Genomic DNA, 16,170 nt, shown 5'->3' on the forward strand with positions numbered 1-16,170 from the left:
AAGATCTCAGGAGTGGAAGAGACTAGATAACAAGTCTAGATCTCAAATCCTTCCTTGATCCAACAAGAACAATTGCAAGAGAAATGGAGAAAAGTAAATTGCAGAAAGATTAAAAGATGAAGCAGTAAAGTAAACAGAAAGTGAAATTCAATTGTGCAGAAAAATTAAACAAGATCTCAAGGTGAGATTGAAACAGAAGTTCTTCAATTCTCCACCCAAGATCCAAAGCAAGAAAATAAAAGAGTGCTCAAGTAAGAACAAGGAAGAAGAGAGATCAATTCTCCTTCCCAATTCTCTAAGATCTAAATTCAGAAGTAAAAAGCTTCAAAAAAATGAAAATGACAATTAAAAGGAAAATTTAAAGTAAAGTCTAGAGGTGTCAAAAGGTTCTAATTACATCAAACTAACTCCTATTTATACACTTTCTATTCTTGGATTTTGGAATTTGGGTGGGCTTTTGATTTGGTGAAGAAATGAATTAAGTTGGATTTTTAATTCAATTTTCAGCCCAAGGTTTCAACTCCCAGGGGTAAGCTCAGTTGGAAAAACCAACTGAGCACTCAAGTGTGCTGCCCGTGTCAAGTGTGGTGCGCGTCCCAGCCTTGGTGTGTTGCTTGACACTAGAGCTCAGTTGGAATTTTGAACTGAGCTCTAGGCCGTGTCATGGTGCGCTAGGCTTGCTCCTTGTTGCGCCAAATTGCTTGTCACAGCCCCCTTGGTTTGCAAAGTTGTGCGCCAAAGTGTGGGGAGCTTGGGGAGGTAGTGCTCAGTTGGAAAAACCAACTGAGTTTCCTTGGTGGCGCCTTGTTTTCAGCCTCAAGGTCCCAGGTTCAACACTTGGTGGAGGAAGTTTGGAGCAATTTTCTTTGGAAGAGTGGGTGCTCCTTCCTTATGTCTCCAAGAATTCCCAAGTTCGAATCCTAGAGGGAGCAAGTGGAGGCTATTTTTCTTGGAAGGGTTGAACACTCCTCCCTTGCTTCTCAAAGAGTTCTCAAGTTCGAAACTTGGCCCAAGCATTTTAGCTATTTCTTCTTGATTTCCCTTGGAAGGAGTAGCGTGTGATTCCAAGTTCAAACCATGGAGGAGGCATTTTGGCTATTTTCTTCTCATTTTCATTGCAAGGAGCGTTCCTTGCTTCCTTTAGCTCATGAGTTCGAAACTTGGTGGCTTCACTCATGGAATTTCATCTTGAATTAATTTGGAGAGGTTCCCGATAAAGCTCACTTAGTTAACTGAGCTTTATGCCATTTCCTTGCTTTATTTAGTGCTCAGTTAACTATTTAAACTTAGCTTTGTACCTTGCCTTTTCCTTTCATTCCTTGTGAAGCTCAGTTCATTTTCCAAACTTAGCTTTCCTTCTCCCTTGACGTTGCCACGCTTTTTCTTCCTTGGGCACGTTTCTTAAGCCACACTTTTCTTCTTTTCTTCTTTCTTCACCTACAAGTAATCAAAACAACCAATCAAAGTATCACTAAATTCACAAGGCTTAGAAATCATTAAAAATCAATTAAATTTGGCTTCAACCTCATGATTTAGCATCAAATAAATGGTGGTTGTTTGATTCAAAGAAGTCATGCATTTTCACTCCAAATTACTTACTTATAACACAAGAAAGTGTATAAAACCTAATAAAAACAAAGAAAAAGGCTAGTGAAACTAGGCTAAGATGACTTGTCATCACAACACCAAACTTAAAACTTGCTTGTCCCCAAGCAAGAAGATAATTATGCTCAAAAGTTCTTTCCATCAGGATGGATTGAAGAATAACTTGTAATTTCCTGTGAGTGAAGTGATTAAGTGACAGTGGGGTGAACTCTAAACTATATGCTCATGCAAGGGCTTCAGTGCTTACTAGTCCCTACATCTTGGAAGTCTTAGGTCTTAGAACTTTCATCCAAATAATATCATAGAGATCTCTCTATAGGTAATCACCTTGAAGCAGCTTATGGTTTCTGTGCTTTGGCCTTGACTCTAAGTGTCATGTCTCAAAGCGGCTCTTTAGATAAGCTTTCAATCAATACTCCTAAACCAGTTGGTTTTAAGGTATTAGGTGTTGAAGCACCCCTTAGGATTTACTTGCTCAAGCCTCTCTCTTTGACATAGTTCGACCACAAGCATTTACTAGGATAATAACTCTTTGAGTTCTTGTTTCTTTCTTCTTTTCTGCCTAGTAATTGATGCTCAGAGCCTTGGGCCATGTTCTCTTTGTTTTTATATCTTCTTTATTTATTTTTTTGTTTGCTGCTTCTTGGATCAATAAATGTTCGAAAATCTCCACAATACTTCTTTGAACTCTCTGTTCTGCCTATAAGCTCCCATGCAAGTTTTCATAAGCATGCAACCTCAATGCATAATCACACAACCAGAACCACCACTTCTCCTAATCTTTTGCTTGCCTCAAAAATTGTTTAATTCCTCAATCCTTCTTTTCAAAGAACTATCATGTGGTGCCTTTTTTTTTTGAAATCTTGAGTGCACACAAGTTTGAAAAGTGTAGTGTTGTGAATAATCAAGCATCTTAATTATTGAATTACAGAAAAACTATACTATGCAGACAGGCAGGGGTATTATATCACTTTCAATCATAGTAGTATCTGATATAAAATAATCACTGAACAATACAACCTTTTGGAATTTACTTGTTGTCCTCCTCCTCATCATCATCATTGCTGGTCTTCACATTCCTCTTTCACCTCTTTGATTGATGATGCTTAATCTTTCCAAAAGTTTGTATGGTGCTCTGCAGTGATATTGAAAGTTACTTGTTCCCCAAGCACTTGAAAAATGGTTAGCATGCAAGATCTATTTGTGGGCCTTTGAACATACTTTGGTGTGAGAACACCAAACTTAGTACCTTGCCAATAGTTCTCATGCATCAGATTAACCATGTGTGAAACTCTTTTTTTTCCTTTTTCAAAAGCAATAAAAATGAAAACTAGGAAACAGTAGAATAATTAACTAGTTTATCTAAATGCTTGAAGCTAGCATTATGCAGAAGGTGAGAATATGTTTTATGATGGGATTTTGGTGGAACACCAAACTTAGAATCCTTCATTCTCCCTTAGATTGTTTTGGTGTACAACACCAAACTTAGCTTCTTGCAATATAGATAAACTAATTAACCTTTTTATTGAAATAGCTATGAAAAGAAAGTTACTTCAGGTTGGGTTTCCTCCCAACAAGCGCTCTTTTATTGTCACTAGCTTGACATCCTCTGTGCTGTTGATCATGGGAGTTGAAAGTTCTATTGCCTTTGGTTTCCTCCTCTCATTATGGGCTTCCTTTCCTCTGTTTCTTCTTGTGAAATCTTTCTGTGATGCTTTTCTTGGATGATTGATTCCCTTCTCGTAGCCTTCTCACTTTCCTCCATGACTGCTTTCCCTTTTTTCAACCTAGCAGCTTTTTCGCTGTTCTTTGGGTCATCTTCAGTGGTCTTGAGGGACATATTTACCATCCGCTCGCTTGTTTCTGCAAGGTGCTTAGCCAGTTGTTCCATTCTCCTCTCAATTTTTCTGAGTGAGGCTTCTTGGTTTCTGCTTATCATTTCTTGATTTTTCCTTGCTTCTTCCTACTCTATTATTGCCATCTCTTGAGCTTTCATGAATCTCTCCATCATCATTTCTAGAATATATATTCTTTGAAAGTTTAGAATTGGTCGTGGTTGTGTCAACTGTGATGGTTGATGAGAGTCGTTTTGGGCGAGTTGTGAGGTAGGATGGGGTTGGAAGTGTATGCATTGGGGTGGTACATGATGGTTGTTGTTGTGAGGGTGGTTTTTATGCTGATTTTTGAAGTTTGGGTTGTTGCAATTGAAGTCCCTTGGTCTTTGATTTTGGTGTTCGACCCCCCTCCAGTTGAAATGAGTCCTCCAGGGTGGGCTATACACGTCATTCTGAGACCTGTGTTGGAACATGCTTGAGGAGCTGTTTAGAGAGTGTGGTCGCTCATGACTTTGTTGCTCATAGTTAATTGCTCCAAAACCTCTTTCAGGTTGATTCCCATCATGTGACTTTTTAAGTAAGTTGTGAGTATTTATTGCAGCAACTTGTAGCCAATCAATTTTTCTGACTATCAGCTCCAATTGTTGTTAAAGTTGTTGGTGTATCTATTTATTTTGGGCCATAATGACACTCACACCTTCAATGTCCATCACTCCTTTCTCTTGTGTGGATGGTTGCACTTCTGTCTCTAGCTCACCAATTTCCTGGAGTGGTTTCAGCTTGGCTAGGAGTTCACTCATTAGTTCTTCCCATCCGATGATGCTTCCATGTGGGAAAGCTTTAAACCATTGAGCAATGTCGTTCATGGTGACGAGTGGGTGCTTCAAGTTATGGGTTGCATTATCATCTAAGTTGGGGACATTACTCCCACGATTACTGGAATTCGTTGAGTTCCCCTCCATGATATGCACAATCACAAACGGTCCAAATGAAGATAAAGTATATTCATGCCAGAATATGATTAGAGGATTAGTTGACACAACGTGTCAAACAGTTGATGAACTTGAAAGATTAGTGGAAGAAAATTGCTTCTCTCGTATATTCAACAAGCTAAAGCATGAGACTCACACGAAGCCAGAGAAACCAAGAAAACTTCACTCTATTGCTAAAGTGAAGTTTTAGTTAGCTCAAGCAAAAATTCAAACAGTTAGTGGGTTAGTAAGAAAAATAAAGAAACAGATAAGAAAAAGTGCTTAATCTAGGTCTCCACCTCACTTAATCATTGTCAATCTATTTCAATCCCCGGCAACGGCGCCAAAAACTTGATGTGTGGAAAACGATCCAACACAAAACTCACCGGCAAGTGGACCGACTCGCATCAAGTAATAATAACTCACATGAGTGAGGTCGATCCCACAGGGATTGAAGGATTGAGCAATTTTAGTTTAGTGGTTGATTTAGTCAAGCGAATCAAGTATTGGTTGAGTGGTTTGTAATTTGCAGTAGCTAAATTGCTTGAAATGTAAAGGGAGAGGGGAAAATGCAGTGAATTAAAGAGCAGGAAAGTAAAAGTGTAGAATCTTAAAGTGCAAGTAATGTAAATTGCCAAAACTTAGATTGCAAGAAATGTAAATGGCTGAAGCTTAAAGTGCAAGAAATGTAAATTGCTTGAATCATAAAAGGAATTGGGAATTGGGATTGCAGAATTTAAACGAGCAGAATTAAATTGCATCAAACAGCAAAGCAAAAGATAAATTGAATTGGAATGGATCTCAAACAGAAGAGTAAAATGCCTTGAAGAATTTTAAAGACAGAAAAGCAATGCTTAATTTACAGCAATTTAAAAGGTGGTTCAAGATCTCAGGAGTGGAAGAGACTAGATAACAAGTCTAGATCTCAAATCCTTCCTTGATCCAACAAGAACAATTGCAAAAGAAATGGAGAAAAGTAAATTGCAGAAAGATTAAAAGATGAAGCAGTAAAGTAAACAGAAAGTGAAATTCAATTGTGCAGAAAAATTAAACAAGATCTCAAGGTGAGATTGAAACAGAAGTTCTTCAATTCTCTACCCAAGATCCAAAGCAAGAAAATAAAAGAGTGCTCAAGCAAGAACAAGGAAGAAGAGAGATCAATTCTCCTTCCTAATTCTCTAAGATCTAAATTCAGAAGTAAAAAGCTTCAAAAAAATGAAAATGACAATTAAAAGGAAAATTCAAAGTAAAGTCTAGAGGTGTCAAAAAGTTCTAATTACATCAAACTAACTCCTATTTATACACTTTCTATTCTTGGATTTTGGAATTTGGGTGGGCTTTTGATTTGGTGAAGAAATGAATTAAGATGGATTTTTAATTCAATTTTCAGCCCAAGGTTTCAACTCCTAGGGGTAAGCTCAGTTAGAAAAACCAACTGAGCACTCAAGCGTGCTGCCCGTGTCAAGTGTGGTGTGCGTCCCAGCCTTGGTGTGTTGCTTGACACTAGAGCTCAGTTGGAATTTTGAACTGAGCTCTAGGCTGTGTCATGGTGTGCTAGGCTTGCTCCTTGTTGCGCCAAATTGCTTGTCACAGCCCCCTTGGTTTGCAAAGTTGTGCGCCAAAGTGTGGGGAGCTTGGGGAGGTAGTGCTCAGTTGGAAAAACCAACTGAGCTTTCCTTGGTGGCGCCTTGTTTTCAACCTCAAGGTCCCAGGTTCAACACTTGGTGGAGGAAGTTTGGAGCAATTTTCTTTGGAAGAGTGGGTGCTCCTTCCTTATGTCTCCAAGAATTCCTAAGTTCGAATCCTAGAGGGAGCAAGTCGAAGCTATTTTTCTTGGAAGGGTTGGACGCTCCTCCCTTGCTTCTCAAAGAGTTCCCAAGTTCGAAACTTGGCCCAAGTATTTTAGCTATTTCTTCTTGATTTCCCTTGCAAGGAGTAGCGTGTGATTCCAAGTTCGAACCATAGAGGAGGCATTTTGGCTATTTTCTTCTCATTTTCATTGCAAGGAGCGTTCCGTGCTTCCTTTAGCTCATGAGTTCGAAACTTGGTGGCTTCACTCATGGGATTTCATCTTGAATTAATTTGGAGAGGTTCCCGATAAAGCTCACTTAGTTAACTGAGCTTTATGCCATTTCCTTGCTTTCTTTAGTGCTCAGTTAACTATTTGAACTTAGCTTTGTACCTTGCCTTCTCCTTTCATTCCTTGTGAAGCTCAGTTCATTTCCCAAACTTAGCTTTCCTTCTTCCTTGATGTTGCCACGCTTTTTCTTCCTTGGGCACGTTTCTTAAGCCACGCTTTTCTTCTTTTCTTCTTTCTTCACCTACAAGTAATCAAAACAACCAATCAAAGTATCACTAAATTCACAAGGCTTATAAATCATTAAAAATCAATTAAATTTGGCTTCAACCTCATGATTTAGCATCAAATAAATGGTGGTTGTTTGATTCAAAGAAGTCATGAATTTTCACTCCAAATTACTTACTTACAATACAAGAAAGTATATAAAACCTAATAAAAACAAAGAAAAAGGCTAGTGAAACTAGGCTAAGATGACTTGTCATCATAGATTCAACAACAGTTTGAGCAGATGGCCAAGAAAATTGATGGACTGCAAATTTCTGTAGTAAATATACAAGGCCAATCTCAAACCTCACATGGGTGGAATCAACCTGAAGAAAGTTTTGGGACATTCAATTATGAGCAACAAAGCCCTGAGAAGGTGCAATACAAGAATAACACTTCAAGTTCATTTCAACACAATTTTTATGGTGATGCACACAAGACACACTGGAAGACTCAGTCTAATTCAAGGTAGGGTGAGCATCAGAATCAATGACAAAGGGACTTCAACTCTGGCAGCCTCAGCAACACAAACAACCATAACCATTCATCCAATAATACTAAGAAATTCAAAAACTCACAAAACACATATCACCAACCCCATAACAACTCACAAAACCACCAGAATAACTTTTCCACATCCACATTCTATCCACAAAATATCCCCGTAAATAATTCAAACAATCTTCAGCAACAACCATCTCATCTCACACAATCACAACCAAATCCAGACTCTCAAAGAATCTCTAGTCTAGAGATATTAATGGAGAAACTCATGAAAAATCAAGAGATGGCAAGACAAGATCAAGCCACAACAAGTAAAAACCAAGAAGCTTCAATCAGAAATCTTGAGAGGCATATGAAACAAATGGCTAAACGAATTGCAGAAATGGGTGAGAAGAGAGCAATTACCTTCCCCAATGTCACTGAAAGAGACAAAGGAAAAGCTACAAAGTGGGAGGAGTGCAAAGCAATCGTAGTGGAAAGTGAGGAGACTAGGGAGAAGGAAGCCATCAATCAAGAAGAACACAACAGAGAAGTTCCACAAGAAGAGACAGAAGAGAAAAGTGAAGTGGATAGAAAGACCAAGAATGCAAAAAGCTCAAAGAGAGATAAAAACATCCTTGAGTCACAGCTACAAGAGAAGAAGGAAGGGGTGAAATCATATGTCCCCAAACTTCCATACCCTCAAAGGTTTCGGAAAGAAAACGAGGATAAGCAATACTCAAAATTCCTGGATATATTCAAGACTCTCAGCATCAATATTCCTTTCTTAGAAGCACTTGAACGGATGCCATTATATGCCAAATTTATGAAAGAAGTACTCACAAAGAAAAGATCCCTGAAGGAAGGACAGATTGTTGAGATGACAAAGGAATGTAGTGCTATCCTCCAAAGAGAGTTACCAGAGAAGAAAGATGATCCTGGGAGTTTTTACATACCTTGCACCATAGGAAACATAACAATTGAGAAGTCATTCTGTGACCTCGGTGCAAGCATAAACTTGATGCCTTTGTCTCTAATGAGGAAACTTCAAATTTCTGAGCTGAAGTCCACACGAATAGTTCTCCAAATGGCTGACAAATCCATTAAGCAAGCACTGGAAGTTGTGGAGAATGTGTTGGTAAAAGTGAGAAAATTCTTTCTCCCTGCTGACTTTGTTATCTCAGATATAGAAGAGGACCCTAACACTCCCATCATCCTGGGGAGGCCCTTCCTAGCTAAGGGCAGAGTATTGATAGATGTTGAAAAAGGGAAATTGTTGCTGAGAGTGCATGATGAGCACCTAGCATTCCATGTTTTTAAAACCTTGCATGAGCCCACTCAAGAAGAAGATTATATGAAGGATAAGGCCAGGGATCAAAGCTTGAAGGAGGCATTCAATGAGTTAACTCCAAGACTTCTAAATCCATGCTTGAAAGAAGTAGAGATGGTGCAACAGACCAAAGAATTCAAGGAGGAACTAGATCTAAAACCCCCAGATGAGAACCTCAACACTCCAGATAAAGAACCACCAAGGCATGAATTATCTCCGGAGAAAGAAGAGAAGAAGAAGAGGCCAAAAGGGTGGAGAAACAAGAAAATCCCCACTGAATGCTTCTCACCAGGGGATAAAGTGATGTTGAACACCCAACCAATGAAGGCGTCTCCATAATTATCTGAGTACTATACTGTGAACCGGATCCTTTCACTTGAACACCTAGAAATCATCAAAGAGGAGACCGGAAGAAAGTTCACAGTAAGAGGAGAAAAGCTAAGGCACTATGCTTTTCAGCCTCCATGATCAAAGAACAAGATGTCAAGCTAGTGACAATAAAGAAACGCTTGTTGGGAGGCAACCCAACCTGAGGTAATTTTCTTTTCATAGCTATTTCAATAAAAAGGTTAATTAGTTTTATCTATATTGCAAGAAGCTAAGTTTGGTGTTGCACACCAAAATAATCTAAGGGAGAATGAAGGATTCTAAGTTTGGTGTTCCACCAAAAATCTCATCATAAAACACATTCTCACCTTCTCCATAATGCTAGCTTCAAGCATTTAGATAAACTAGTTAACCAATCTGCTGTTTCCTAGTTTTTGGTTCTATTACCTTTAGCAAAGACAAAAGGGTCTTACATATGGTTAATTTGTTGCATAAGAAGCATTGGCAAGGGACTAAGTTTGGTGTTCGCACACCAAAGTAAGTTCAAAAGCCCACAAATAAGCTTTGCATACTAACCAGTTGCCTAAAGGGCTTGAGAAGCAAGCAAATTTTAAGAATCATGCAGGAAAATGGCCAACATTTGAAGAAAGTCTGCATTATGACTCAAAAGGGACACAACAGAAGGAAGAAGGAAAAGCTGTAACCCAACAGGTTGTATTTGCACCTAATCCCTGTTGCTGAGGAATAGTTAAATTGGAAATTCTTATATGTCTTGCTGAAGTGTTCCATTATATGCAAGTGAAAATATTTGCTGAGAAATACTTGGATCTGCATAATTTTTGTCATCCATCATTAACTTGAACTTTATTTTGTTCCCCTTGCTGTTTGAATAAAAGAAAAAATGTTTGATTTAGAAAAGTAATTGTTCAATGTTGCAAAAGTTAGGATGAAAGTTAGTGGTGGTATGTATTTGATTCAATTGTTAAGCTCACAAAATAAATGCTGCATAATAACATGTTCTTTGAAGCCTAAGCTAGTTTGTTGCTATAATGCTTTCAATTAATGAAAGTCCCTGGAAAAAGTATCAAAACAAAAGAAAAAGAAAAAAAAAGCCAAGAAGTGGCAAAGAAACAAATAATAAGGCTAGACATCAATAGCTTGGACCCTAGGACATATGCCTGTGGTGTTTTTGTACTAGGATATGCTTGGACAAGTAAGTTCTAAGGAGTATTTCAAAACTTGGCCACTTAGATCAACTGATTTGGGATTGCCAACTGAAAGTCCACAATAAAGAGCAACCTAGCTACAAAACACTTAGTTATCCAAAGAGATGCTGGGCACCAATAATCCTAGGAAGAAAAAGGTGAGCCATGTGTCTATGGTGAAGGAATGTTGAGTACAATTAAGCCAAAGGCTGCTGCAACATTTGCCACCAAGCCTTCAATAAGTAATAAGCTCTCTAAGCAAAAGAAAGAAGGAAAAGCTAGCAAGGGAAGCAAGCAAAAAGTAAGACATTGTAGCAGCAACCTTAGTGAACCCTTGAGGAAACATTGTTTATTTAGCAGCAAGTAATAAATGAGCCACTATTGATCTGCATAAAACCCCATGAACCAAGTTCAACTATTTGCTAAAATAAGGACATGCATACTTCTCTATTCCATTTCATTTTCTCTTATGTTTAATGCTTGCTTGGGGACAAGCAAGTTTTAAGTTTGGTGTTATGATGACAAGTCATCTTATGCTAACTTTTCAAGCATTTTTCACTTGTTTCGTTGGGTTTATGCACTTTCTTGGATTGTAAGTAAGTAATTTGGAGTGGAATTGCATGGTTTCCTTGAATCAATTAACCACCATTTAATTGACAGTAAATCATGATGTTTAAGTTAAATTTAATTGGTTTTTGGATGATTTATAAACCTTGTGAATTTGGTGATACTTTGATTGGTTGTTTTGATTACTTGTAGGTGAAGAAAAGAAGAAAACAAGAAAGCGTAGCCTAAGAAGCGTAACCCAAGGAAGAGAAAAGCGTGGGAAAAGAAACAAGGAAGTGTGGCACAATGAAGGAAAAAAGCCACGATGCTCTCTCTAAGAGCTCAGTCAAGAGCATTATCGGGCTTCACTCAAAAATAAATTCAAAGACAAAGTTTGTTAGTGAAAGCTACAAGGTTCGAACCCATGACCAAGAGGGAGGAAGAGGCGCTACTCACAAAGGAAAATAAGCCAAACTTGGCCAAAATGCATCCCACAAGACTTGAACCTTGAACCAAAGGGATAACAAGAAGGAGCTACTCCAAGGGGGCAAGGGGCGCTTAATTGTTCTACTTAACTGAGCGCTACCTTATATTGATGGGCATAAGGAAAATTGGCTCCTCAAAATGCATTCACTAGGAATCGAAGTGGGAGCCTCACTCAAACAACAAGGAGCGCTACTTACACAACTTGCAAGGAAAATAAGCCAACATGGCTTCACTAGGATTCGAACTTGAGGCCTTTCACTCAAAGCAAGGCACTACCTCTCTTTGCTTCACAAAAGAAATTGGTCCAAATATCTCCACCATGGTTCGAACTTGGAATCTCACCCAAGCAAAAGGAGTGCTGCGCTCTTACCAAGAGCAGAGCGCTACTCTCCTTACTCCTTGATGCCTGAGCGCTACTTTCCTTGCTTGTTAGCAACTTGACACGGCCCAGGGAGGATTGGTGCACACAAGACACACCAAGGCAGCATTGATGCTGCGCTCTCAAGGAGAGCAGAGCGCTATCCTGATGCACCCAAACTTGGCATGCCACCAAGGGCCAAAGACAAGCATTGATGCTTCGCTCTCACTAGGAGCAGAGCACTCCACTGGGAGCAAACACTCATGGGATAAATTTGGACCAAAATTCAATTTAAATTCAATTCTTCACCAAACTAAAAAGCCCACTCCAAATTCTAAAATCCAAAAAATAGAAAGTGTATAAATAGAAGCTAGTTTGATTTAGAGAGGACCTTTTTGCTTCTTTGAGAATTTTCATTTTTGTAATTTTTAGAGTTTTTCTTTGAATTTCGGATCTTGGAGAATTTGGAAGGAGAATTGATCTCTCTTCTTCCTTGTTCTTGCTTGAGCACTCTTTACTTCTTGTCTTGGATCTTGGGTGGAGAATTGAAGAAATTCTATTTCAATCTCACCTTGAGATCTCTTTGTTTATCTTTCTGCATAATTCTAAGAATTGTGATTTACATTCCAAATTATGTTTACTGCTTTCATCTTCTACTTTTTCTGCAATTTACTTTTCCATTTTCTTTTGCAATTGTTCTTGTTGGATCAAGGAAGGATTTGAGATCTAGACTTTTTTTCTAGTCTCTTCCACTCCTGAGATCTTCAATTTCTCTTTTAACTTCTGCAATTAAGCTACATTTACTTTCTGTTTTAATTCTTCAAGCATTTTTACTTTTCTATTTAAGATCTACTTCAATTCAATTCATCTTCTACTTCTCTGTTAATTTGTCTTTTACTTCTGCTTGTTTAAATTCTGCAACCCCAGCTCTCAATTCCTTTTATAATTCAAGCAATTTACCTTTCTTGCACTTTAAGATTCAGTCATTTACATTTCTTGCAATCTAAGCTTCTGCAATTTAAATCACTTGTTCTTTAAGATTCAGCACTTTTACTTTTTGTTCTCTTTAATTTACTGCAATTCCTCCCTCTCCCTTTATAATTCATGAAATTTAGCTTCTGTCAATTACAAACCACTCAAATCAACACTTGATTCGCTTGACTAAATCAACCACTAAACTAAAATTGCTCAATCCTTCAATCCCTGTGGGATCGACCTCACTCATGTGAGTTATTATTACTTGATGCGATCCGGTACACTTGCCGGTTAGATTTGTGTGCTTGGAATTCGTTTTCCAAAAATACACATCAGTGCGGTGCGATGGGGACGGAGCAGCGACGCGGCGGTGACGACTGCACGCGGTCCCCCTTCTTCCCGATCTCCCTTTTTCCCTCAGATCTCTTCCTCTCTACCCTCACCATTTCTTTCTTTCTTTGTTTTCTACTGTTGCTGCCGTATGTTTTGTTAGAAAGGGGAAACAAGGGTGGCTAGGATTAGATTAGAAGGAATTAGGGATTATTGTCTTAATTAGGGTTTTTTGTGTAATCGGATTTCGGGATAATTCGATAATTTCAATAAAATTAAGAGGGTAGAGTAATAATTTAAAACCAAATTTATTTCAATAATAATAATATCTATAAAAATACTATTTAATTATTAACTTAAAATTTATTTTCAAATAAATACTCAAATTCAATAATTAGCGATAATAAAAATCAATTTCCTTTGTAATCGTGAAATAAAGTTAAAAACCTAATTATTCAACTTAAAGCATATAAAATTCTTATTATTATTTAATTACTAAAGTTTTAAATCATAAATAAGAAATTGCTTAATTTATATGTAATTTTTTTAAAATATAATTTTAATTAAATATAATAAATCATAAACAAATTTATTATTTAATTTTGTAAAAATCCGAGATCTTACAGGGAGCACAATTTTAAAAATTAATCATAGACTAACTCATACTACAAAAGTTGGTCATGAAGTCGCAGATCTAGATAAGCAAAACACTTGATAAGAACTTTGAAAAAAATTACTAAGACAATGTTGAACATAATGCACGTAGTAATCACATCATGACTCATCTCCAACTGAAAGATAAAATAATTAAATAAGCGTCATCGGCCACCCAGAAAAATAAAATCTAGACAGCATAAGCATTAAGGCCAAAAGGATGAACAAAATTTCATGTCAATAGAAAATGCTCCATTACTCTCCATACAAAACCAAAAAAAAAATGTTAGTATCCAACTCCAGCTAGACAAAACAATAATTAAAAAGAAATTAAAAGAAGGGTGATCAAAAGAAACTAAAATAAAAAATCTCTATGAAATAAGAATTCTAAAAGTAGAGAGTTAGATCACTAACTTTCTACCACAAGACCACTTTCACTTTGACTTGCGGGACCAGAAACCATAAGCCGTACCTTTCACACCATCAACCATTTTAATAAGTCTTTCTTCTAATTTTATAGTTACAAAAACAAAATGTGTCCTAAATTATTAGTTAAAAAGATTTTACAACTGTCTTCAATTTGCATTGTCCAACAATAAAATTGGTAACAATAATAAGAAACAGAATTACATATTTTAATCTATATAATTTATTTTTAATGAGATGAAATGAGTATGCGAGATTGTTACAGTGTTACTCTCACTAAAAACCACGAAAGGATAAATTTTTTTTGCACATATTAGCATATAATCACCGAAGGATGAATCTAATGCTTGCTTTGAATTAGTTATTTTTGGAAGGGTGTGTAAATATAGCATTAAATAGAAATAGTTGAAAAATAACAAAACACAAATTATCAACACCTTGAAAATCATGTTTAAATTTTAAAAAATTAATTAAGGAAGAGAGGCCAATTCAACAACTTATATAAATGGACCAATGAAAAAAAATCAGGTAATTCCAAAAACAAAATTAAAGCCAGCAAATAATATTTACTCTTGTTTTTATCCCTTCTATTATTTGAGTACGATTTATTACAAATACTAAGTAATAACAAATCAATATAAGTTTCTTCTCCAAAACTACAAAACTGTCTAGGAAACCATTAGAATTAGGAAGGTTATTCTTGCTTATGGTTATTTCCCACTCTCTCAATTATTGCTATCTTTTCCATTGAGATGACTGAAGAGAATTAAAGTTTAGATATAAATTTTCAACCAAATCATAATTAAGCACACACATCAAATCTACCATATGTCCAGAAGAAATCAGATAATCATGAGAAAGCAAAATGTAAATTATACACACCATGACCCAATTTTAAGCCAATCAATTTTGAAAATAAATCCAAAATCTTTCAAATAAATAGGATCATTTAAAAATTGGCAATATTACATCATGCAGTCATATCTCAAGGTCAATTAAAAAAAATGCTAAACTTAGAAATATTGGCTGGATACAAAGACAGACCCACTCTTTAAGACCCAAAAAGTATGCAAGAATATAGATCAATGACATAGTTATTCAACACTACAAATGCATTACATGCATTGACTAAGCAATGGCTCCCTATACAATTGTAGTATTAACCTCTCTTCCCCTTCCATTCCCTTTTCTTTCCTTCCCTTTCCCCATTCTTTTCTTATATTAAGTCACAAAAACAGTTTGGTAAAGATAGGTAACTTTTAACAATACCTGAAAATGTTGTGTCAAAATCATTTCTCTTTTTTGCCTTTTTTGTTACCAATATTCATAAATAGTTTTGGCTATAGGTGTAACACCCTAATTAGCCTAAGCTTTACCTCGCGTCGTAAATTAAAGGTTAATCAGAGATTACGACAGTTCTAACCTCATATATAATAGATATATAAAAAGAATAGTATAATCTAGAAGCCCGATGAAGGATATAGCTCAAAAATAGGATTTCAAAAGTGCAAAACGTACTAGAGAAGCTACTAACTTAAGGCACAAGATATAGACAAGATATATCAAAAGATAGTAGTGTAATATCATAGAGATCTAGCCACGGCTCACGGAGTTTAAGCCGGCTAGTCATATATACAGACAAACAGAACCAGACAGAGTTAAAAACAGCTTATACAATTTTGTTCTCTCAAATACAAGCCTCTAGGCAGAACAAAATACAAAAGTGAGAGATGTATAGCAAAACAAATCAAAGGACTCAATAGGTATCTGGATCCTCTGCTTCTGTCACCTTCCAGGCAACTCACCGAGGTGGGTTGCAACCTGCATCTGAAAAACAACAACAACTTATGGAATGAGAACCGGAGGTTCTCAGTATTGTAACAGTGCCCAATGATGTAAGATGTAAGGCTCTGGGACGCCGAAGGCAATCCTAGAACTTCACATCACATACAGATTTTCAAGCTTAGAACAACATAAATAAATATATAAAGAACATAAAATATAAATCGGGTTATCTAAACTTAGGGGAATTCTAACTAATACTAATCACACCGCTGTATCCCACAGCCTTCGCCAACCTAACCTCCATGTGATCCCATCGCCACTGCCTACCTAACATTCTCAGCACCAGATAATCACAAATAATGCAACCAAGTAAAACACAGATAATATTCATATACAACAAGTAGATCAAGAAGCAAATATGCATGTTATACAATTAGGCAAACCCAATTAAACAAAGCAAACAACCATATAAAAGATGCACATGATGATTGTCTGCCCTATTGGCTGTGA

This window comes from Arachis hypogaea, chromosome 18 (assembly GCF_003086295.3).
Source record: "Arachis hypogaea cultivar Tifrunner chromosome 18, arahy.Tifrunner.gnm2.J5K5, whole genome shotgun sequence".
In the NCBI taxonomy this organism is placed as follows: domain Eukaryota; kingdom Viridiplantae; phylum Streptophyta; class Magnoliopsida; order Fabales; family Fabaceae; genus Arachis; species Arachis hypogaea.